Source organism: Meriones unguiculatus, chromosome 19 (genome assembly GCF_030254825.1).
Source record: "Meriones unguiculatus strain TT.TT164.6M chromosome 19, Bangor_MerUng_6.1, whole genome shotgun sequence".
NCBI lineage: Eukaryota > Metazoa > Chordata > Mammalia > Rodentia > Muridae > Meriones > Meriones unguiculatus.
The window spans coordinates 66,759,509-66,784,701 of NC_083366.1; the positions used below are offsets into that span (position 1 = coordinate 66,759,509).

The 25,193-nt window shown below is 48.5% G+C and overlaps 1 long non-coding RNA gene across 1 annotated transcript; it reads left to right on the top strand.

Annotated features, from left to right (window-relative positions):
* The first annotated feature begins 1,871 nt into the window (after window positions 1–1,871).
* LOC110552353 (uncharacterized) lies at window positions 1,872–25,193 on the top strand. Its single transcript, XR_002476644.2, has 4 exons — window positions 1,872–2,583; window positions 21,721–21,776; window positions 22,811–22,935; window positions 24,365–25,193. It is a non-coding gene; the product is annotated as an uncharacterized LOC110552353 (long non-coding RNA).

Genomic DNA, 25,193 nt, shown 5'->3' on the forward strand with positions numbered 1-25,193 from the left:
TACCTTTTGGGGGGGTGTTTGAGAGAGAGAGGTAGCCTGCTTTCCAGTGTTTGCAGGAATCCATTTTCTTTCAAAGTGAGGCTAGTGAGATGGCGGAGAGGATAATGGCACTGTCCTAGCTTTGAGCTCTAGGATTCAGATGCTGGAGGGTCAGAACCGGGCCCTTCAGGTTGCCCTGTGACCTCTCTGTGTATATTATGGCATGGGTTTGAGTAAATAAGTAAGTAAGTAAGTACATAAATAAATAAATAAATAAATAAATGTGATATACTTAAAAGTAAATAAAATATTGGACCAGTTGTGGCTCAGTTGGTAAGGCACTTGCATATCTTGCACAAAGCTCCGGGTCCAACTCCCAGCACCACAGAAAACCGATATGGTGGTGCATGCCTGTAATCCCAGCACTCGGGAGGTACAGGCAGCAAGATCAGCAGTTCAAAGTCATTTTCAGCTATAATGTCAGTGCCAGGCTAGCCTAGGCCATGTGAGACTGTTTATGACTGACTGACTGACTGAATGAGTGACTTAATGAATGAATGAGTCAATGAATTGGTCTAGGGCTTACCTGACTGGAGCCTAAAGATGGAAAATAAAGTTCTGTCAATCACAAGGGGGACCGACAGGCTGACAACTAGTCAAGTCTGCAGCTCTCCCTGTTTTGTGTACCCGAGTTCTGAATTTCTTGGTGGGAAAGCTCAGTTGCTCAGTGCTCTAATGACCACAGCCCTCACGTAGGGACCATGGCCAGCATGAAAGCCAGATACCTACCACGGCACTGTGTTTGTTGGCCTTCTAGCACCTTTTATTTACTTCTAAGTTTGAAAAGATTTGTTCATTTCAATTTTATGTGTATGAGTGTATTGTCTTCATGTATGTCTACAGCACATGTGTGCCTGGTGCCTACAAAAGCCATAGGAGGGCAGCTGATCCCCTGGGACTGGAGTTACAGCTGGTTGTGAGCTGCCTTGTGAATCTGATAATTAAAGTCCAGTTGCTCTTAAGAGCATCCAGTGCCCTTAACTCCTTAACTGGCTCATTTCTCATTTCTTTAAAAAAAAACAAAAAACATTTTTTGTTGTTGTTTTTCAAGACAAGGTTTCTTGTGCAGCCCTGGCTGTTCTGAAACTGGCGCTGTAGACCAGGCTGGCCTTGAACTCAGAGGCCCTCCTGCCTCTGCTTCCCAGTGCTAAGACTAAAGGTGTGTGCCGCAGCCACCGCCGCTGCCACCTCTGCCACCTCTGCCACCTCCATCACCTCTCCTCATCTCTGTCTTGTATTTTTTAATTAAACTTTGCAAAGCAGTTCATACTGTTTCCAGAGACCTGTCAGTTGCTGTTTGCTTATTGCCTTTTTAGTTAAAGCTTTCTAGTGTGGGCTGGTGGTCTAGGGTGGCATTTCAGCTTTGACCTTTGGACTCCTTTACTCCACCAAGCACTGACTCCTTCCATGGTGGAGTAGAAAGCTTAGAGTCCTGCTGCACACACACCCCAGCCTCCTCCGCAGCCTCCCCTCCAGCTTTCCCACCAACTCCCAACCATCCGCCTTCACCCCTGCCAGGCTCTTGCTCTGTGGTCCCATCATCCAGACTCACACAGAATATGCCTGGCCTAATTCTCCAAAGACTGGTTTGGCGGTTTTGTTTTGTGGGAGTGGGGGCCAGAGGATTGAGTAATAGAATAGGGTCAAATAACACTCCCTGGAGTAGGGATGGCTTTAAAACCGGGAAGCCAGAAGGTGAACATGCTCTGTCCCAGCTTACAAAGTTCTCCCCTGAGGAGGGCAGCTGAGGGGTTCCAGCACATTTCAAAGGCTTTCCAAATGACTCAGGGAAATGCAAGAGTGTTGCAAAAAACGGAAGCGTGCCTTCAGATTCGGCCGCTCGTGGTACACATGCCAGTCACTGAGCATTTCTCTGCTCATTCGGCTTCAACGGTAGATGCAGGTGATGGTGCAGGAGGAAGGGCAACAGGCCCCAAGGCAGCAGAGTTGGGAGTGGGGGGCTCCATTCCAAATGGTCAGGGCCTTGGAAGCAGCTGATGGCATCCACTGCAGATGTGGTTGATGGAGCAAGCCTGCTGGCAGCAGTTGGCAGGCGGGACAGAGCCAGCAGGGTTTCAAGGATGTGAAATCCACAGTTGTGAAACGTGTTCTAGCAAAAACCCTTTCTACTAAGAACTAGAGATGACACATCCACTCTACGATACGACTCAGGCTAAGGAGGTGTAAAGCTTATCTAAACACTTCTGCAAAGCCCTGCCCAGAGTGCTTTACTGGAAAGAGACACAGCTGCCCAGCTGAGGCCTGGGGTCTAGAACATCCCATGCCCTAGGCTCGCCGGGGGTCGCCCAGGCACTGAGGGGCTGCTCCCTCATCAGGCCTGGGGGTGGGGGGTGGAAATGGTGCTGTGGCAGGGATGATCTTTGGCTCCAGCCCCCATCAGGCGAGGTGAGGGAGCCTGGGCCCCGGGCTCTGCATGCTCTCCCGGAGAGCCTCCTCCTCTACACCCTCCATGCTGTACTCTGCACCCCGGCAGACTCAGGGGCGAAATCGTCCCACGCAGCTTTCTTTCACCGAGCATTGAAGGTGAGTACTCTGTCTGTCAAAGGCTCTCAGGAGCCAGGAAGCTGGTGCTTGACCACACTTCTGGTCTTCTGAGAAGTTGCCAGTTTCATCAGCTCTCAGCAATGCTGCACAAATGCTTGGGGTTCGGCTACTGCTGCACAAAGACGACCACACCAGCTACACACACAGGGCAACAGTTACACACACACACACACACACACACACACACACACACACGGATATCAGCTGCAGACAACCACACATACTGAAGTGACATGCACCCAGGGTTCAGCTGCTGCTGCTTGGAGACAATCACATACGCTGCAGTCACACACACTCGGGCACATCTTGCCAGGCTGTGTGCTGTCTGAGTGCTAGAAAACAAGGCTCTGGCATCACCAAAGAATGCTGCAGCAGGGACGAGGTGGTGGGTATGGAGATGGAAACCCCTGTCTCCATCCCAACTCCCTGCTGCCACTCCCCAACACCGTGACTGGGGCAGGCCGTTTTCCTCCCTTGCTGTCCACCTCAGTTTCCCTTTTTTGGTAGTCACTTATGAAAATCATATTGACCCCAGGATGGTTGGGGGACTAGAGTCACCAGGGTTACCTTTGCTTGGGAAAGGGCTTGAAGCACAGACTGGTGTGTGTCAGGGTCCCCACCCTGAGCTCAGTCAAGCTCAGCCTGGGGCTGGCGGGGTAGCTTAGTTGGCAGAGTGCTTGTGTACAATGCACGAGGCCTTGATTTGATCCCCAGCACTGAAACACGATGCTACAAGCCAGCACCCAGAGATAAACGGGGACATTCGGTTACTAATTCTTCCGTTTATTGAGTACCTGCTAGGTTTCAGGCATTTCTTGAACAAAGTTTGATACCAATAGATAACGACCTCATTTCTTCTCTCATTGGACACACTAGGATGAAGCCAGGCCCATAGAGACTAGAAGGAAAGTGGGGAGGATGGTGGGGTGAAAACACAACCCAGATCACGCTCACACTGTGACTGTCACTGGAAAGCCCAGACTATGGAGGAGAGAACCGCATCCAACGGCAGGGAGCAGAGCACTTCTCTTCTTCCTCCTCCTCCTCATTTTCCTCCTCCTCATTTTCCTTTTTTCCCATTCCATGTACATTTTTAAAACACTGTGTGTGCATGTGTGTGTGCGTGTGTGCATTCACATGTTATGACGTACATATAGAGGCTCCAGGACACCTTGTGGGAATTGACTTTCCTTCCAGGGTGGGTGCCAGTTTAGTGGCTCTGAGGTTGGGCTCAGTGGAGCGTGCGCCGAGCATGGGTGGGGTCTGGGTTCCACCTCCAGCACCCAAGAACGAATAAAAGAAATACTGTCGGGACTTGGTTGGGCCTCTGTGTGGCCCGAGATCCTGAGGCCCGTTTCCTCATCTGAGAAGCCGTGCGGTAGAGCCTCACACGCTGCATCCGTGCTTCAGCTCTGTCCGTGCAGGGGCAGCCGTGAGAAACCGTCCAGGTGGGCAATGGCATGCTCGCACCCTCGCAGGGCATCCCACACATCCAGGACTCCTGTCCTTCCCCTCTCTACAAACAGGAGACAGGAGCCTAGAGCAAGCGGGTCCAGCTCTGGGTATGGCTGGAGCAGAGCTCCTGCTCCCTTCCTGGGCAAGATGGGCCAGAAGCATCCTGGCTGGAGATGAGAGGCGTGGCCCAGGGATCCAGCCCCACTGCCTTCCTGGATTTGAACACTTAGTGTCCAGGAGCGGCAAGTGTTTTGGAAAGCTGCACCTTTAGAAAGGGGAGCCTTGCTGGAGGAAGTGGGGTGGCGTGGGTGGGCCTTGAGGGTTCATAGCTCAGGCCTACTTCCTTCTCTCTCTCTCTCTCTCTCTCTCTCTCTCTTTCCCTCCCTCTCCCTTTCTCTCTCTCTTTGCTTCCTGACTCTAGAGAAGATACGACCAGGCTCCTGCCACGTTGTGGACTGTAGTCTCTAAAACTAAGCCAAAAGAAAAGCTCTCTTCTTTAAATTGCTTATTGTCAGGCCTTTTGTCGTGGTAACAAGAAACCTAAGGAATGCAGGTGGGCTGGCTGAAGCTGAGACCACAGGAACAGCCCATCAATCACTGAGTAAGAAAAGACCCTGCAGCCGGAATTTTCTCAATGGAGCCCTCCTTTCACATGACTCCAGCTTATGTCAACTAGCCAGGACACGTGGGTTGTGTCGAGTGAGCATGACTCTCCCTGAACCCCTCAGGTTCAGCAGTCCCAGGGCTTAATGCCTGCACTCTGGAGCAGCCGTCTTGCAGCCTTAACCTCTCCAGTCACCAACAGCCAGTCTGATTCTGGCTACCTCCATTCTGGCTTTGCTGCTGCAGCAACCTGGATTTTGTAGCTCCCGCAGAAGCCACTAGGTGAATGTCACCTCACAGCATGGACACCTTGGTCCTGGTCCCATCTTGGAGAGGTCTAGTCAGCAAGGCACCAAATCCCCTGGTCCTAGTGTTTTCCTTTCTCTCCACCTCCTCTCTCCCTTCCCTTCTCTCTCATCCTCCTTCCAGTTCTGGGAGCAGACTCTTCTGACTCCAGCTCCCATTTCTGGGAAACCCAGGCCCTACCAATTTCTTTCACTCTTCCTGAAAACACAGATGTCAAACCCAGCTCTCTTCTGGAAAGTAAGTTTCCTGACAAGGAACCCTTCACTAAAAGCAGCAAAGAGAGCGAGGCCATTCGGCCTTGCAGGGAAACACTGTCTGTGCTAGGGAACGCCTTCCTGACGTGCCAGACAGACCTGCACGCACAGTGTCCTTGCTCACCTTCTTGTCAAGTCTGACTCTGCTGACCCTGGCCAGGCTGGTAGTGCTGTGGGCCCAGCCAGCAGGCTGCAGACACAAGAGGAAACGTGGAACTTTTGAAGAAGACACTGTGCTGACTTCTGGCCCCCTGTGAGCATGCCCAGGTGCACGCACTCACACTTGAGCTTGCACACCCTTACACACACACACACACACACACACACACACACACTAAAGAAAAAGAGGCAGAGCTGAAAAGATGTGTTTTTATGCAGCTCAAATGAGAAGCTGTTGTGGGGGAGGGCTTTTGTTTTTAACTGTGGTCACTTGGCTGGGCAGTGGAAAGAATTTGTACATACTTTGATGTGACACACGGAAGATCTGAACAGTGCAGCCTAGAGAAGAAAAAAAAGGTGACTTTCTTGTTAGTAAAAATTATTGACTGTTGGCTGTTTGCAGGGTATTGTCTCTCTCTTTTTTTTTTTTTCTTTTTAAAACGTTCTTCTGGATCCTTCTGGTGTGTTTGTGGCGTGTGTTCACCTTCAGCAGTGTTAGCATGTGCTACCTAATTCCATCTGATTGCTGGGATGGCTCAAGATTTGCCCCTCGGGAAGCTCGTTAGCAAACAGTGTCCCAGTGGGGACAGCGGAGATCAAGAGCTAGACTGCGCCGTTCAACAAAGCCATCCTGGTTCTGAGTTTGTTCCATAGCTGGGCACTTGCAGGGAAACCAAAACTGTTTTGGTGTCTCCAGAAAGTAAGTAAACCTCTATCTCACCAGGAAAGGAATGATTCATGCATTTATTTTCATGGAGTGTTTTTTTAAAAAGATTTATTTTAGCTTTTAAATTTGTATATTTCTGTCTGTGTTTGGGAGCAGTATATGCTTGACAATACAGATGCCCTTGGAGGCCAGAAGAGAGCATCACAGCCACCCCAGGAGCTGGAGTTACAGGCTGTTGTGAGCTGTCTGTGGATGCTGGGAACCAACCAAACAAAAGTGCTTTAGAGGAGCAGCAAGTGTCTTACCCGCTGGATCATCCTGCAGCCGGAAGCCTGGAGAGGTCCCCCTCCCTCTCTCTTTACCAATTCAACAGGAAAACAGTAAAGATTTTCATACTGAAGTTGGGAAACACATGTGAAAAAAATGTTGCCTGACAAGACTTTGAAGACTACAGCAAATGCAGTGAGACTGGGGCCAGGGAGCACCATAGGAAAGCAGGTTCCTGTGTCACACCCACTGCCACTCACACTGGAACTCAGTTGTAGGCCTGAGCCCAATGCTAGTATTTGGAAGCAGAAGTTTTGTGACTTCAGAGAGGTGTCTGTAGGGCCATAATTAAGGCATGCATCCCATGATTCCTGTTGTATGGCCACAATAAACTGCCAAGACCCCTCCTCACCCAGGTTCCCCTTCTACACATGGTAGATTTCAGGTCATCCCACCCAGCAAAGGCCTTGGTGAAGGTCTCAGGATGGGAGTCATGGCAGTTTGACTTGTTCAACACCCAGCTCCATGTCCATTCATCTTTATCTATCCTTCACTTTGAAGGTAACAGATTTCTGCTCATTGACTCTGAGGAAAAGTGTCAAGGTGCTAACTGATCTGTTCAGGCTAGAGATGTCACAGAAGCTGTAGGTGGCGCCTGTGTTCCTTTCTGAGTTGAAAATATGTGTGATGCTGGGACTTGAGCAGCCACTGTGACAGGCAGGGCCAGAGGACGCTGTGAGTGAGTACACCCAAGCTTCAGGCAGAACATCCAGTGCTTCAAGCCCCAGCACATCCACCCTTCAACAGAGCAGTGTTTTGTGACCGGTAACAGAAGTTTTGGTTTCTTTAAAACTCAGTCACGTTATGTAAATAAATACGCTTTTGTTTTGATCCAAGTTTGTCAGCAGCTGATAATTGCCTACTGTGGGCTGTGGTCTTTGCCCACTGGTAACGGCCCAGCCCCTGTAGCAAGGAGAGGGGCGGGGTCTTGGACTCCAAGAAATATAAATATGAGAGCCCAGAAGAAGACAGACGGGGTGGCAGTTTGCAGAGACTGGAGATGGGTGGTGTCCCAGTGGCTTGGAGGAATAGATGAAGGAGACTGCTTGCTTCACTTACTGTTGATGGAGACTGGTACAGCCCCAAAAGAACCCATCGATGCTAAACAGCTGGGAGAAATAAAGGGGTCTGTGCCCCTCTCCCCACTAACCTTCTCTCTCTTACCTAGTTTTAAAGGGTTGGTGGAAGGGAGGTGGCGGCTTAAGTACCCCAAATAAAATAGAGTTTCAAAACAGACCTTCGGGACTGTATCTTTGTTTGAACAAGTAACACAAAGACTATGTCTGGTGTGCAGGGCAGGGAGTGTTGCTAAGTTTTAAACTTTATTTATGTGTTTGTGTCTGAGAGTATGTCATGCGCTCTGGTGCCTTCAGGGGCATTGGATCCCCTGGACCTGCAGCTATGGGTCCCTATGAACCTGCTGATATGGAGGCTGGGAACCGACCTCAGGCCCTCCGCAAGAGCAGCATGTTTAACCTTTGGGCCTTCTCCACCCTACCCCACCCCCAGGCAGCGTTTAATAAATGGTAGGCTTTATTATAGTTTAAGATAGGCTTGAGCCATACAGTGGCGGTGAATGCCTTTGATCTCAAGCACTCAGGAGGCAGAGGCAGGCAGATCTCTTGAGTTTGAGGCCAGACTGGTCTACAGAGTGAGTCCAGGAGGGCCAGGGCCACACAGAGAAACCCTGTCTTGGAAACAAAACAAAACAGGATAAGTTTGAATGTTTTAAGAATAATCAAGGAAACATGTTATTTGTAAAATGAAACCCATTATACTGAGAGCTACATCAAACAGAGAAGCAAAACTGATCTATGAAAAGAAATGATTAAAGAGGACCTTAAAGAGAGTTTGGTGCCACAGGGAACAGCGCTTGCAGAATAAACCTGGCAATTTGATTTTCCTCAAGCCTGCCTGAGTTTGAACCTGGGAAACCACATAGAGATGGAAGGAAAGGGTTGACTGGACAGAGTTATCCTCTGACCTCCACACATGGCCTTGTCACATGTACCGCCAGACACATCATGTACACACGTGCACACAATGATTATTTAAAACAACTTTAAAGATGTGATGAAGCATTCAACAATGACATAAAAATAGAGCCATAAATGAAGAAATTGAACATATTTGGGGGTAAAAAAAACAAACAAACAAACCACAATCCACTGCTCTAGAGATAGTAAATGTAGGTGAGTGCCACTGAATCGTCTCGCCAGCTCCCAGATAGTTAACTAATTAAAACAACACGTTATCATAGAATGAGCTGACGATGTAGCTGGTGATGTAGCTCAGTGGTAGCTGGAGGTTCAAGTCCCCACATGCCCAGCCCCTCCCCCACAAAGTAGGAAAGGAAGGGAAGATTAATGAAACAGACTAGATAATCCAGAAATAGATTAATGTGTAGATATAAAATAACATATACTATGATACATGTAATTGTTGAAATCAGGGGCTGGAAAGATGGCTCAGTGGTTAGGAGAGTTCATTGCTCTTGCAGAGGACTTGGGCTTGGTTCCCAGCTCCCACATGGAGGCTCACAACTGCCTGCAGCTCTGATTCCTGGGGATGTGGCGCTCTCTGCTGGTCACTTCTGGCTGCTGCATGCACATGACACATGAACACATACAGGCACACACACAGGTGTACACACACACACACACACACACACACACACACACATGCATTGTTCAGGAGCCACAGAGCAGAGGGGAATGGCCCACTCCTGCTGTCTAAGTGTCTCACGAGTGTATCCCAACAGAGGCCGCAGTCAGCTTGCAGGACCTCAGGCTCAGGGGAAGGTCTTTGGCATGCCAGTGTTCTTGGAGCAGCTGAGATACCTGAGGCAGAGGGTCTACCAACACAGAGAAAAATGCATCCTGTCTGGACCACTGGCTAGACCCTTACCTCATTCCAAACAGAAGTTAAACATTGAAGACAGCAAATTACACATGAAAGTTCTAAAAATAACCAAGGGAAGCCAGATGCGAGCTCTGAGCAAGAGGGAGATAGTGAAACCAAAGTTATACAAGAAATATCAACACGCTTGAGCAAGTAAAACCAATCCTCTTTTGTCTAATAAAGTTGTAGCAGGCTGTATGGCTCAGAAGTTAAAAATGCTTGCTGCTCTTGGAGAGGATCTTCTTTCTTTTCTTTCTTTTTTTGTTTCATTTTAGTTTTTTGTTTGTTTGTTTGTTTGTTTTTTGAGACAAGGTTTCTATGTATAGCCTTGCCTATCATGAAGCTCACCCTGTAGACCAGGCTGACCTCAAACTCAGAGATGTGTCTGCCTCTGCCTCCTAAGTCTGAAGTTAAAGGCCTGCACCATCATAGCCCATTAGATTGAGGATATACTTTCTTTTTTTAAAAATCTAACTTATTTATTTATTCACTTTACATATGATCATAGTGCCTCCCTTCTCTCCTCCCAGTCCCACCCTCTCTTTTCCTCTTCCTCCCTCCCCCCCTCCTCTTTCTCAGATAAGGGGAGCTTCCTCTTCCCATCCACACACCCCAGCTCATTAAGTTGAATCACGGGAGTGATGAGAAAATAGGTAGCAGAGTCCATGTCAGAGACAACCTCTCTCCCCTTACTAGGGGATCTGCACAAAGCCCCAGCTGCCCATCAGAGGACCTGCTTTCAATAGAACAGCTCACAGTTGCCTGTAACTCCAGCCTGGGGGACCTGGCCTTCGCAGAAACTGCTCCAATGTGCGCCTGCATGTGCATGCGCACGCGCATGCAAGGGCGCGCGAACACACACACACACACACAGGAATAAAAATGCAGCAATTCCTAATTGCTAAAAATCAATGACTAGAACTTTATTTCAAGACAAAAGGTTAACATACTCGAAGCAGAAAGTATGTTAATCTTTTTTTTAAGTGTAATATGTTGATACACACTCAAGAGTAAGAGGGCATCCAGCATCAAATTAGGTAAATGATAAAAGTTAATTAAGCTTGGAAAATGTCAAGTTCAAAGAATTTTGGAGAATAGGGAAACAGAGGAACTTCATTAATAATGGAAACATGGAAATAAAACAAGGTGTTTAAAATATTTAATTTTATGTTTTAATACTTATTGATTGCTGTGTGTGTGTGTGTAGCACATAAGTACGGGTGCCCACAGAGGCCAGAAGGAGTTGGAGCCCTGGAGCCCTGAGGTCAGGTTTTTGTGTGCACAAGGCAGTGTGCACAGAATGATCACGCCCTCTGCTGGTGACTCTGGTGGTAGCATCAGGCGTGGCACTGAGCTCACCTCTTCAACAGTCCTGGTCTGAGACCACATCGGAGGAGCTAGGGGTTAGGGCTTGGAACCCACCCAAGAAATGGTCAGCAAAGGTGCGTACAAGGCTGCTTCGGTGATCTGGGACGTGGGAAGCCACCCTGCAGCCAACAGGGGCCTCTTAGCAGGACAGACGGCAGCCTGTCTGTAGGAATTAGCTGTGCACACAGCTGGTGATGAAGAGTGAGTGAGGTGGGAGCAAAGTTGGGACCTGTTTGCAAGGGCAACAGAGGACTTTATTTATGCATGTATATAAGGAGATGCGGTTGCTGCCAGGGCCTCTTGGTGGCTCCTCCTGGGTCCCAGGTAGGGAGGGCCTGTCACATATTAGGAATTTTTTTCTGTAAAGTGTATGTGATCTGACTGCTGATGTGATAGTGCACTCAGTAATCCCAGTCTCTGACAAGTGCACGTGGGAGGATACTGAGTTCAAGGCCAGCAGGGGCTATGTAGCAAAACCTTTCCATCTCAGGAGACCCTTCTGAGAATTTAAAACGCTTCCTTCTATCCTCTCGGCTACCACCGAGGGCCGAGCTGCTGTGACGTTTCTTGACCTTGATGCCGTGTCCCTGCTCTCCACACAGCAAGCTGGGTCACAGTCAGCCCTGTGACTGCCCTTCCCGTGGTGCCTATGGAAAGGGCACCTAGCCGTGGGGCTCAGAGGTTGTCAAACCCATCTGACTAACACCCCTATTGTTCAGGCCCCAGTTCTTCTCTTTTTATTGTTCTTCTCTTTTTCTTTTTCTTTCTCGCCCCGAGACCTTTGCCTGGGCAATTTCTTCTGTTTGGAACATTCTATCCAGTTCTTGGCGCGACTTTCTCCTTCCTTCCCTACATCTAGCTTTGACCCACCACCCCCAGAAAGACGCTGCTATTTGTTTACCCAGCAGCCATTTCCATTTCTTTGGTAACACTCCAGGTGGCCTGTATGAAAAGTTTGTCCCTGCGCTCCCTAGAGCTCTTGTGGTGTGGGGTGAGGTTCAGGATATAGGGTGCCCTGGGATGTTTTCTTCTAGTCTCTGAAGATAAGGATTTTCCAGGTATATCCTGTTTATGGGGTGTGAATGCCTGGTAGCTGCTTGAGACGAGGCAGGATGATAAGCCAATTCCAGACCTTTAGCTAATACCATCAGCTATTGGGCCTCAGGCCACTCCTACTGACTTGTTATTAGGTCCCAGTCTCCTGGTTGCCCCACAGTGAAGGCTGTGGGCACTGTGGCTCCAGCAGCTTCCAGCCAGCCAGGGCAGCATCCGCTTAGCCCTTGTCTGGGTAGGTTGACATTTTTTTCCAATGTCCCCTCTGTCGGTCTGGTTGCTCTCCTTCTTGCTGTGGTAAAGAACTCTTTTGAAGCAATGTAAGAGGAAATGGGTTTATTTGGCTGGCAGTTCAAGGTGCAGTCCTTCCATCATGGCAGGAAGTCAAGGCAGCAGGAGCTCCATGCAGGTGGTCGCCTGGCATCCGGAACCGGAAGCAGAGTGATGAGCGTGCTGCTGCTCCGTCTGCCTCCTCCAGGGTGCCAGCCATGGAACAGTACCACCCTGAGCTGGTTTCAATGGGAATGGCCCTGAATTTACTTGGGTTAATGTCTAGTTCCCAGTTGGCGGGCTGCTCAGGGAGCATTAGGTGGGGCGGCCTCTTTGGAAGAGGTGAGTCACTGGGGATGGGCTTTGAGGCTTCAGAAGTCCATGCCAGGCCCACTCTTTCCCTCTGCCTTCTACCTGAAGATCAGAACATAACTCTCAGCCTCTCCTTCCCACTCCTGCCACAATGCTCTCTGCCAGGATAATCATGGGTTAAAAACATCTAAAAGTGTCAACAGGCCCCAGTTAAGTGCTTCCTTTTATAAGTTGCCTTGGTCATGGTGTTTCACGATGGCAAAACAACAGTAACTAAGAATTTAGACACACCTGTGGTGAGGGAGTCTTCCAACCTCAGTGAAAGCAACCAACACAGTCCCTACAGACACCCTAAGGGGCTCTTACGCTGGCTGGCTGCAGATTCTGTCGAGCTGACAGCCCCCACTAACCACACCCTTTCACCAGGGGCTTGAGGAAGAGAATGTGTTGAAGAACACTTGCCTCTGTCACCAAGAGCAGCCTCACATAGGTCCTAGAGATGGCTGTGGAAAGCACTCCGCCCCTCTCTGTGTTTAGAACCTTCACACCTCACAGTCCTTCCTCTCTTCTCTGACTTCCTCCTGGGCTTCTCTGTGCGTGCCCCTGCGTGTGAACCCATATTTGTCCATATGGAGGACACTTTATTTTTTCAGACAGGGTCTTTCATTGAACCTGCAGCTCACCAATTGGCTAGACCAGCAGGCCAGTGAGTATCAGAGACCCACTGAACTGTCTCCCCAGTGTGTGTCTTGGTGCCTGGCTTTTTCCTTGGGTCCTGGGGATCTGAACGAAGGACCTCAGGCTTATCCGTCAAAGTCCTCTCTCCAGATGAATAACGTCTCCTTGAAACAGATGTAGGCAGGGTGTGTGGAGTAAGCACTCACTTCTGAGGGACTTCAGTGCAACCGGAAGCTGGGGGGCAGGGTAGAGCAGCACCAAGAGTCTGAAGCTACCTTTGATGCTCATGCCTGGGTGCAGAGATGGGCTCCAGGCTACGGACGGCCTCCCAGTACTAACAGTAACAGAGCCTCTCCCCTCTGCCCACCACTGGCCAATACTGAGATCCCTCACATACCAGGATGGCTGATGTTAGACAGAGGGAGAGAATGAGTCAGCACCACATGGCTGATACTGGACATCTGGGAAGCCTGAAAGAAAACAGTGATGTAATCTGTCACATGCCCAGTTTTGGCGGTGTGCCACATTTGTGTGGGTCATGTATAAACATGGCTGTGAGGGCAGAGGCCTGAGCCTTAGTTAGAACCTTTGCCTTCACCAGCCTGCCTGCCTGCGCATCTGCCTACAGGGTTTTGTGCTCGACTCTTTGACCTCTTGTGCCAGTCAGCATGTGTGTTTATACCCGTCTGCCATGTGTGTTCTTGTGACGGCTCATGCTCCATTGAGCATCATATTTTCATGATATAATTTAAAATCAGCTGGCGTGATTCTTCCTGCTGGTTCCTGCTCCTTGGATCTGTTTTTGCTAGTCTGAGTCTTTTGGGATTCCATAGGAATCTCATTAGTTTATTTCTATCATTGTTAACAGTATTATTGGCAATCAGGCATGGTGGCACATGTCTGGGGTCTCAACTCTCTCAGAGGCAGGAGGATTGCTTGAACCCAAGAATTCAAGGCCAGCCTAGGCAACAAAAAGGCCATTTACCATCTCTCCAGAAAAAAAAGTCTTTGGACTTTCTAATAACTATCCAACCAACCAACCATCCAAAGCATAAACTAGTAAACAAGCAAATAAGCATTTAAATCTCTCTCTCTCTCATAGGCACACACACTAATAATAATAATAATAAGTAAAGTACTAATAAAGGCTGCACACAGTTTTTTTTTAAATGACACTGCCTTTTGTGTGTCCATTTTGTTCTCTTAGCTTTGCTGAATTTATTTCCTAGTTAGAAGGGTTTTGTCCTTGGTGGATTCTTTGGGGAACGTGGCCCAAATATCATATGTAAATAGAGATGCTTTTATTTTTTCTTCTGTGATTTAAATGCTTATTTTTGTTTGTTTACTGGTTTCTGCATCTTGCTTGGTAGATCCCTCTGCCTCAGGCTTCCAGTCCCACACTGAACGGAAGTGGTGAGGGCCGGCATCTTCACCTTGGACTGCGTCTTGCTGGCAAATCTTTTAGGTTTCCTCCACTGAGTTTAATACCAGCTCTGCTTTTCTTTTTTCTTTTTCTTATAATAGCTGCTATGATGAAGAACTTTCCTTTGCTACTTAAAATACTGGGCACTCTCAAGCCAGCTCGCCTGCTGTGCCGACAGCAGACAACGGAAGAAGAATGTGTATGTGTTTCCCTCCCTAAAAGAGTCATTTAAATAAAACATGTTTTACGGTTTTAAAACATTGGAGAATATTCTGTGTGTTTGGGAAGAGTGTGTTCTCAGCAGCTGCTGCAGCACAGAATGTTCTGGACACGTCCATTAGGGCCATTTGGTTTAAAGTGCAACTCAGAGGGCCTGCAAGGTGGCTCTGGAGGAGAAAGTGCTCGTTGCCAAGACTCATGACTTGAGTTCAGACTTTGAGACCCATGGGACAGCAAGAGAAACTGACTCTTGCAGATTGTCTTCTGTCGCCTACACACGAGCTGAGGCATATGTATGCACGTGCGCGCACACACACACACACACACACACACAGTAAGAAACGTGGGAGCTGGAGAGATGGCAGGGAGTTTAAGAGTGCTCACTCTACAGGACCTGACTCACATTCTGGGCTGTAACTCCAGCCCCAGGGAAGTACACTTATGCACATAGATAGGAAGAAAGCAAATCTTTAAATTGAAGAAGTACAACCCGCGTCCAACGTGTGCTCATTAATATTCTGTCTACACGACTGACCTCTCCACTGTGAAGCCCCATGTCCCACTCCTGTGTGTTTCTTCAGACCCTTATGGCTTATGTCTTGTGTATTTGCCCCAACATGGGGTGTGCATGTCTTTATATTCTCTTATCATTAAATAATGGCATTTTATCTTGTGGCAGTTCTGACTTGAAGATTTCTGGCCTTTCCTCACAGGGGGAATCTCTTCCATCTTTAACCCCCAGGCTGTGTCCTCAAAGCTAATGTAGGTTTCCTGGGCTGGGGAGCGGGCTCAGTGGCTAAAATGCTTACTGTGCAAGCGTGAAGTCCAGACTTTGGATCTCCAGACCCACATACATGCTGGGTGGGTATGTCGGTCTAGCTGTAAATCCAGCCCTTGGAGGAGATGGAGGAGGTTCCTACAGCAAGCTGGCAAACTAGCCATGTGGGAGTTCAAAACCAGGTTGGTCTACAAGGAAAATTCTGGGCCAGCCTGGGCTGAATAGCAGTGAGACCCTGTCAAAATGAACAAACAAAACTAAAAAGCTAAGGAGGGATGGGATAAAGAAAGGAGGAACTTGACAGGTCTGGGTAGGGTTTCTCATGCCTATAATCCCAGCAGGTGAGAAGCCGGGGCAAGAAGACCAAGGTTGCAGGGCTGCATTGCTTACACAGTAAGACACTGGCTCAAAAAACAAAACAAAACATTTTTGGCTTTTCAAGACAGGGTTTTTCTGTGTAGCCTTGACTGTCCTGGACTCACTTTGTAGACCAGGCTGGCCTTGAACTCACAGGGATCCAGTAATGGAAGTTTTGGTTTCTTTGTAAATTCAGTTATGCAAATATGCTTTTTGTTTTAAAATTTTGTTTAAAATCCCAGGTATGGGATTTTAGTTGGGCTGCAGTTTGTCAGCAGCTGATAATTGTCTAGTGCAGAGCATGGCTTTTGCCAGCTGGTAACAGCCTTCCGAGTGCAGCACAGAGAGGGGTGTGGCCTAGGACTGTGAGAGTGGAGACAGAGAAGGTGTGGCATTCTGTGTTGGTAGTAGCTGCGTCTGCGGTTGACCCAGGTTGGTGTAGAGCCCTGAAAAAACCCGTGACCCTAAACAGTAAAGGGGGCTGGGCCCTCTCTCCCCACTAACCTTCTCTCTCCCACATAAGGGTTGGGGGGTTAGAAGGGAGGATGAGGCCTAAACACCCCAGATACAGTGAAGTTTTAAGATGAGCACTACAGGATGTGCATGTCTGTGCCTGCAGGTGCCTTCATCCTGTGAACGAGAAGTCAGGACACCTGGGTCTTCATCTATCCCTCTCCTCTGTACTCCCAGGAGACAAGGTCACTTGCTGAGCATGGAGGGTGTCATTTGGCTAGACTGGTGGCTCCAAGCTCTGCTGTTGGCCTGTCTCCTCCCTGCACAATGCTGTGGTTACAGAAATGTGAGCTCATGCCCATTTTTTTTTTCACAAGTATGATGTGATAGTTTATATTTTTGGTGGTGGGCTTTTCAAATCACCCATTCTAGTTCCCAGATAAATGATACAGAGGCTTGTTAAGTTTATTAATAAGCTTTAAGCTCAGTAACTGAGCAGATATGCATTTATGCTAATCCTCTATGCCAGTATTGCTGTTTCCCAGCCTTGTGTCCCAACTTACTTGCCATATCGGTCCTGTCTGGGCTGTTTTTGTTCCTTCAGTTCCTCATGGTGATGTCCACTCTCTGTCTCTTCTTTCTCCTTCTCCTCCTGCCCTGATAGTCCCTACCTGAGACCCCAGGACAAGGAATGGACCCTCTGCCTACCTGTTTCCTCTGTCCAGAACTGGCACTCCAGCTTCGTTATTAACCAATCAGAGATAACTGGGGACAAATTTTACACAACATTGATCGGTTTGTGTGACAATGCCCTGCTCTGGATTGCAGCCAGAGCTAAGGTCCCAGAAATCAGCATTTGTGTACACAGAGCAACAGACCAGTTCCCAACCCAAGCATGCACATGCACATATGTGGAAATACACACTCATGCACATTGGTTTATAATGTAAAGATTCGTAAGAACTCTTTTTTCACTTTATTCTCTTTAGTGATTTCTTGTGAATCTTGCTCTCCATCTCTGCCCATCCCCCAATCCTTTGTATCCACCCTCTGCCCTTGCAACCTCCCTTCCAAAAGAGAATAAAATGGGAGAAAAAAATTCTAAACAACAAAAAATAAAACTAAAAAAAAAAAAAAAAATTCTTGTCCTGGAAGCTGGAGTGGGTTTTGGAGTCCCAGAGTATACCATTTTGTCCACACTTCTTTTTTTTGCAAATGTCCATTGCAATGAGGCATTAGTCTGGTCCGAGGCCTCTGGCTTCTGCTGCTCTATCAATACTGGATCCTCTCTGGAACTCTTCTCTGATACCCTGTGTCATGGAGATCCTGCAGCTTTGGTTTGTAGGACCCACCCCTTCATGCACTCCAGCAGTTCATAGATGGGGTAGATGTTGGGGTGGGCCACCTTAAAGCCCTGGATCTGGAGCTGGGTGGTGGCTGAGTTGGTCAGTCCACCACCTCTCCTGCTCCCATGCCCCCAGGGCCAGCTTATGCACCTTGATGCCACCAGGGCCAGCTCTACTGTGTGGCCCAGGCAAGGTACAGGGCCCGCTCTGCAGCTGAAGGGGAGCAGATCTCCGGCTCTCATGATCTCGGGGACAGCTCTCCCATGCCACAGGGGGCAAGGGTTGGGAGGGGCAGGGCACCTCTCCCTCGCTCACATCCAGGGGCTGAACCAGCTCGGCACAGTGCCTTAAGCAATAGCCCACAGACATCCGCGTGGCCTTTGGTGCTAACTCGGGCCACAGACATTGACACGGACCCCAGCTGCAGCAGGACCATGGGTCCAGACATGGCCCTTGGCCGAAGCCTGGGTTAGGACCTCATCATGGCCTCAGGCTGTGGCACAGACTCCTCTCATCTGCCTGTTCCTCACTGTCCTCAAGTCTCCTGTTCCACCTTTCTTCACAGTGCACAAACCCTTCCGCTTCCCTTTTACTCTCATCTCCCCAGTGTGGGATCCATCTTTTTCATCACACAGTTGAACATCGCAGTGGCACCTGGTAGGTAGCACTTGAATGTCTCTTCTTCTGGCCCCAGGTAGTGAGACAGGCTGTCAGACCATGTTATCCCTCTGGCTGGTAGAGGCTTCACCCCTCCCCTCCCCCAGCCCGAGGCTCCTGGGAGGCTCCAGCTTCTCAGGGATGCTGTGTCAATAATCTGGCATACGAAGGGAGGGGCACAGGTACCTTCTCCTTGCCAGCCAGCATGGCACCTCATCAGGTTTCCAGGCTGGGAGTTCACCATGTCTCTATATAGAAAAACAAGCTTTTGGAAAAAAAATGATGTGAAGTTTGACATGTTAAAGCTTGAAGAAGATAAATAAATCAGAAGTGTGTAAAGTAAATGGTAAAATCCTGTCTGGGAATGCAGTAGGGCAAAGTTAAAGGCTGAGATCCAGACAGTGACCATCAGGCCTTTCAAGGATTGCCACAAGTCTGGTGAGTCAAATTCTAGAAATGTGTTTACACATTTCTACAGTTTAGGCTTAAAGTCAAGGTGGCTGCAGTCATGGGGGCAGGAAATAGAGTATTTCTGAGTTCTCCAGAGCTTTCTCCTTGAGCTCAGATGAGCTTTATGTCAGGAGCTGAGGCCCAGGTGCTCACGCTCAAGCGCACACCTGACTCAGGAGTCTCCAGGGTCCAGTCTTGTGAATCTGAGGAGTGAAATTCATGGACAGTGAGTTTAGATGAGCTTTCTTACAGAGTCGTGGGTGGGAACAGCGGGGAGAGGGCAGGGCTGCTGCACAGCGGGGCAGGTCCCCGAGCAGCACAGACATCCCATGGAGATACAGTCTGGGAGCTGTTTATAGGGATTAACAGACACTGGCGTGAGGTGGGGAGGGGGTCAGTCCAGTTGTCATCCCCGCCCCCATCCCCCATCATCCCCTGTATGATGAGGTGAATCCTCTCATCATACAGCTTCTGGGTACAGAGCTGATTCAAGGGGAACAATCTTCATCCGGAGAGCAGCAGCCAGAGCCCTTCCGGTCATTCCAGGCCCCTGGCTGTGGAAGAGGCAAGGACGGGAATCTCTGAAAGTGGCTATCCTAAACCGCCCCGACTTATCTCTATTTGCTGTTACCGGCAGAGCTACACTTTCCCTGAATGTCCAGTTTTTCAAGCTTTTTTCCCCCAAGTGCTTGTAGCCTTCTTGGTGCTGGCCACACCCCTGAGGTCACCACCATTGTCACTGAGTTGTCTAACCTAAGTTTTCTGTTTCCAACAGTCTGCTCAGCTCACGTTGGGGTGCTTGCTGGGTTAAAGTCTCCTCAGGCGACCCACAGCTGTCACGCGACATCCTCGTGTGTGTGTGTGTGTGTGTGTGTGTGTGTGTGTGTGTGTGTGCTGGGTTTTGTCAACTTGACACAAGCAGGAGTCATCTGGGAAGAGGGAACCTCAGTTAAGGAATCGACTCCATATTGGCTAATGATTGAGGGCACAGCCCATGGTGGGTGGCACCACGCCTGGGCAGGTGGGCACAGATTGTACAAGAAAGCAAACTGCTAAAGCCAGCGAGTAAGCAGCACTCCTCCATAGCCTCTGCTCCTGTTCCTGCTTCCAGGTTCCTGTCTTCAGCTCCTGCCCTGGCTTCCCTCAAGGGATAGATTATGACCTGAGAGTCATAAAATGCAGGAAATCTCTCCCCCCCTAAATTGGCTTTGCCTAGTGTTTTCTCCTCTCAACAAAGAAGAAAACTAGAACTATCTGACATGTATTCTCTGCCAACAGAATGAGCTAATTCAGACAAAGTAAAGTATAAAGTCAGGTTTGTTGGGGGCAGCTCTCAGGCAGGTTTACTGATCTCACAGGAAGAGGTCACAGAAGTTGCCTCTAGGGGAGGCAACTTCCTAGGGGAGAGGAAGCCCATCCCCTGGGCTAGAGGGCAGGGTGTGCCAGCCATGCCCTGAAACAGGTAGAGACTGAGGGATGCTGGGAGAATCTGGAGGCCAGCTCAGCTTTGATATGTTAAATAGGCACCTCAGCCGCTTGTCCCTGGTCTGAAACCCAACACTACCTACAAAGGCTTTCTATAAATATGGTGGCGTTCTCTAGCTCTTGGGGTCAAGGCATGGTGCACCCTTAGGAGGACCCATCATTCAACACTACAGTGACTTCTTGAACAGGATACAGGAATAGACAGATTGAGAAAAAAAAAGGTTCTGCACCCCACCAGAGAGCAGGAAAACACAGCAGAGGAATGATTTAGCTACCAATGAGATCAACAGGAATGAGGAGAAAATACTCAGCTTTTCTTCCAGGAAATTAAAAAAAAAAATGGAAATAAAGCTGTCAAGTTTCTAAGATTCTGTTTTGCCAAAACAACTCAAAAAGACCCAGAATAACTAAATGTTCCATTAAAAGAATACAGAGCAACCCTTACACAGCTCCTGCAGATTAGGTGAGAGGTGTCACCCCCTCAAATGACTTTACAGCTGATGAGTGCAGAACCTTCAGGGAAGACACTTTTTCATATTTCATGTCCTAAATGCAAAAGAGCCGAACAGGTCAACTACGTGCCCGAATCTGTGACAACAGCAGAAACCCAATGCCAAATGAGAAAAGAGCATTGGAAACAGAAGCAGAAACTGGCTAAGTTGATCTTACAGGTGGGTGTAGCTAGAAACTGCTGAAACAGTCAATGAAATCACCCTGTACTGGAAGAGAAGGGTTTTCTCCTTTCATCGTATTTAACGCAGCACAACACTAAAAGTCAAAACATGTATTATTTTCAATTTGCTGAAATTTGACATTTGTAATAAAAAGAAGCAGAAAACCTTGAGAAAGTGAACAACCTCAGGACAGTGACTAAGCTTATGGTATTCAATAACATTGGGTGTGGGTATGTGTGTGTGTGCGTGCGTGTGTGTGTGTGTGTGTGTGTGTGCGCGTGCGCATACGTATGCACCCATATTTGTGCCTATGCCGGATGAGGGCATTGGGCATCCTGCTCTATCACTCTCTGACTCACTCTCTTGAGATGGGGCCTCTCACTGAACCTGGCTGGCCAGCAAGCCCCAGAGGCCATTCCATTTTCACCTCCCACAACACTGCAGTTACAGGAGTACACAGCCATACTTGGCTTCTTACTGTTGACTTGAAGGATTTGAACTCAGGTCCTCAAGTTTGTGCAGCAACTGTGCCATCTCCCCAGCAGCCCCCATGAAAGTTTTATAGCAGAAATGAGAGGCATTATGGTTTATGTCAGAAATGGAGCAGCGTGTCACATAGTGACCTATAGGAAGGCAGAAAAAGCAACAGTGGCATCACAGCCACTGAAGAAGCAGGCGAGGACAGTGAGTTATCACAGCCATGATAAAGTCGGTGTCAAACCCTGTCTCTTGTGTGTGCATATATGTATGTGTATGTGTCAGTGTATGTATGTGTTTGTGTATATATGTATGTGTGTATGTCTGTCTGTGTATGTGTGTGTTCTCTGTCTCTCCCTCTCTGTGTATAAGTGTGTTTGTGCATGTTTGTGTCAATGTGTGTATGTTGATGCTAATCCAAAATCCCTGACTGTTGTTATGTAGCCAGGAGGACCCTGAACTCCCACTCCTTGTCTTCAGCTCCTGGTGCTGGATTACAGGTAGGTGCCACATGCCTGCTCTGTCCAGCGCTGGGGATGGACCCTCAGGGTTTCGTGGGTGCCCCCTCACCGGGTCCTGGCTGATACTTAGCTCCCCTGTCAGTCTTTCTCCATGGTCCTCTTCCAAAGGCAGAGGCTGATGGTGAGCAGTGGGCCTCAGCAGCTGGCAGCAGCTGGCAGCAGCTGGGAATGTGGTTCTGCTCGTCTTGACCGCACCGAGGGCAACACCCAGAGCCTGCCCTGGCCTGTGGTGAAGGCACGCTGTGAAGTCAGTACAGAGCTGCTGCTGTCTCTGAACACACCCCCGTTCGTTGTTCAGCGACTCTCAGTTGTGTCGAGAACAGATCTACGCAGACAAACCTGGCCAATGTTCCTGAGTGAGCTAGAGGAAAATCTTAACAGATAGGAAGCCAAGTCATTGCACTCTCAGACGTAACGTGGCATTTAAAGGTTAACAACCAGGGGCTCAGCTGGCTTCCCTGCGGACATTAATAAACGAGCAGAACATCCCATTTAAAAGAAAGACTGGGTTTCTGTTCAGACTGGAAGACAACTCCGTCACGACATACACCTTGCTCATCACCCACCTACCGAATTGCTAACACTCCTGAAGCTTTCAGGGTGTGACATCCTCAACTTCTCACATTACTTCTCTCTTTAAAGAGGTCTTCAAGTGTAGCTCCCTCTAACCAGATTTCAGCAAAGTTTCGTTGTGAGACATTTGACGTTTCCTGTCAAACAGGCTACATTCAGATTGGAGACCACTCCTCTCTTTTGCCCCACCCCCTTCATCCTATCTGTGTATTGTTCTGGAAAGCAGAGACCCAAAGCCACAGGTGGACACTGGGCAAGTGATCCTGCCTGGAACTCTTCCTGTCTGACACTGGCTTGGTCTGACCTGCACCTGTCAGAGCTGGTGTTTTGGTCTCAGAAGGACCATTTGCTTCACTTGACTAAGCCATTCTTGTGAGGATTTGGGGACATGAAGCAGATCTCAGGCTTGGGTGGTCATAGCTCTTGTTTCACAAAAGCAGAGCAGTGCTGACAGAGCCAGCAACTTGACCTGGTGGACCAAACGGTCCTGAAGCAGCCCCGTGCCAGTACGTGGATGTGCGTGAGGCAATGATGACTGGAGGCCATGACAACGAGGAAAGAACGGGTAAGCGAATTACAATGCTCTATCCATTTGAGAATAGATGTTGAGTTATTCACTTCATGCAAATGAGCCAAATGGCTCCTCGCAGTGCTCTTCTCTGGTGGTAAGGCACATGTCCACACATCAAGCGCTCTGTTCATCTTGGTGCAGCACGCTCACTTTCCCAGGCGTAGAAGGGTGAGATCAGAAGGAAAGATGATGAAAGAGAGTGGGGTGCGGTGTGGGGAGACAAGCTGACCCTAGTGCATGGTTGTGACTGTCCATCATGAGAGAAGGGGGCTGGCAGGCTGCGGTGACCCAACACACAGGGCTGCGGGCCCAGATTCTGGAAGAGGGCTGGGGAGCCTGAAGAGCGTGGATTACAGTCTTCTATGGGACCGTATGACTATTATTTCCACCCTAAACCCTGGTAAGGTCACATTTCATCCCAAACTATCAAGGGAGACTGAGAAAACTGCTGCTCTCCAGGGCTCGAGCAGGGAATTCTGGGAACCTGGGACAGCTCTCAAGCCCAAATACAGCAGTGTATCTGAAGTTATGAAACAAATTTCTCACGTGGACACTGACAAAGTTTGCCTCACCTGCCATATTCATCCAGCCTCTCAGCAAGCATCTGGGTGGCTGTCAGCACTTCCACAGCCAGCAGGCTGTAAAATGGCTTTCCAAGAGTCCATCAAATCCCAATGCACGGATTTTCACAATACAGGAATAAACATTTCTCATTGGCACGGATGTATTGATGGTGCACAATCATTGTTTGTATGCAAACATTGTTTTTGTATGTTGGTTGTATACAAAATAGTTGCTATTTCGATGAATAAAGACTTAAGCCTAGTTATAGTGATTTGACACTCACAGTCTGAAATACAGCCCCCTGCTCACAGATAAAGTTTAACACCATCTCTTCTGTTTTTAATGCCTTTTTAAAATGATTACTCTGCTTAGGGCTTTCAGTGCTACGAGAATAGGAATGAGTGGAAAGCTTTGTCCTGCTCCTGTATGGGACCAAATGCTGTCAACTTTCATGATTGAGCAGGGTCTTCGCTAAAGACCCAGTCTTCTAAGCCTTTAAAATGTTGCAGTACTTTTCTTCCATACTTAATCGCTCAAGAGGTTTTATCACAAAAGGGGATAGATATTGGCAAATGTGTTTTCTGCTCCCATTAAGAGAGAAACATAGGGTTTTTGTTCTTCATTCTATTAATCTTGGCAGCACATTGATGATTTGTGGCAGTTTAACTATCCTTGTGTTCCAGAGGCACACCGTATTTGATCACTGCCAATAGTCCTTCTAAGGTGCAGCTTAATGAGGCCTGCTAGCATTGGGTTAGGGATTTTTGCATTATCAGGGCCATTAGCTTGCAGTAATTCTTTTGTCTGTTTCGTTGTTTTCCCCTTCCCAACAACCATCATTTTCTGGTTTTGTTCACAGGGTAATGCAAAGAAATGTGGGAGCATTGCTTCTTCAGTTCTTGGGGAAGGCTGAGGATGGGAACCAGCCCCTCTTCAGACACTTGGAGAAAACCAAGTGAGGAATTCACGCTTTCAGCACACCACTATGCAAGTCCTGTGCCGGAGCCCGCCGGCAGAGTCGAACAGTACCTGAGTGGGGAGCAAGGACAAATCATACTACCCACGGGATCCGCTTGAGAGGGCTGTCAGTCTGACTGAAGCAGCGCAGGTTTATTCCAGGGCTCATTATTTATAGGCAAAGCAAGCAAATCACATCAATACAAATAGGAAAAGGTGTGGAACCACCTGACCTTTTCAAAACCTACTTCCCCAGGTGAAAAAATAACAAAACAGCTTAACAAGCAGCTCTCCATACCACAGTGTGAGTCCTCCTGATCCAACTCAGCTCATCAAGCTTGGCCACAGGTATATTGCTTTGGCAAGAGGCCATTTGTGTCCAGGTACTGGAGGCTTCCGGGTTACCTGGAGCATCCGGGACTGTCTCTCAGACTAGCTTTGTAGCTGTGTCCCACGGCCCTCCACAGTCCTGCCCCCTTAAACCTGTATTCTCCCACAGTACTAATCTTTTTTTTAAATGTGTGTGAAGTTTGAGAAGTAGTAGCAGAAATGAAAGAACCTTGCTTTTATCGAAGACAATTTTCTCTCTCATGCAGAAGGCCCCATTTCTCTCCATTCACCAGAACACAGGTCTTCGTTCCTCTCTGGCATGGTTGCACTGAGAGCCATCCACAAATCTGTGATTTCCAGGCTCTTCCATACCTTCATGCCTTACCTCTTCGGCCTCTTTA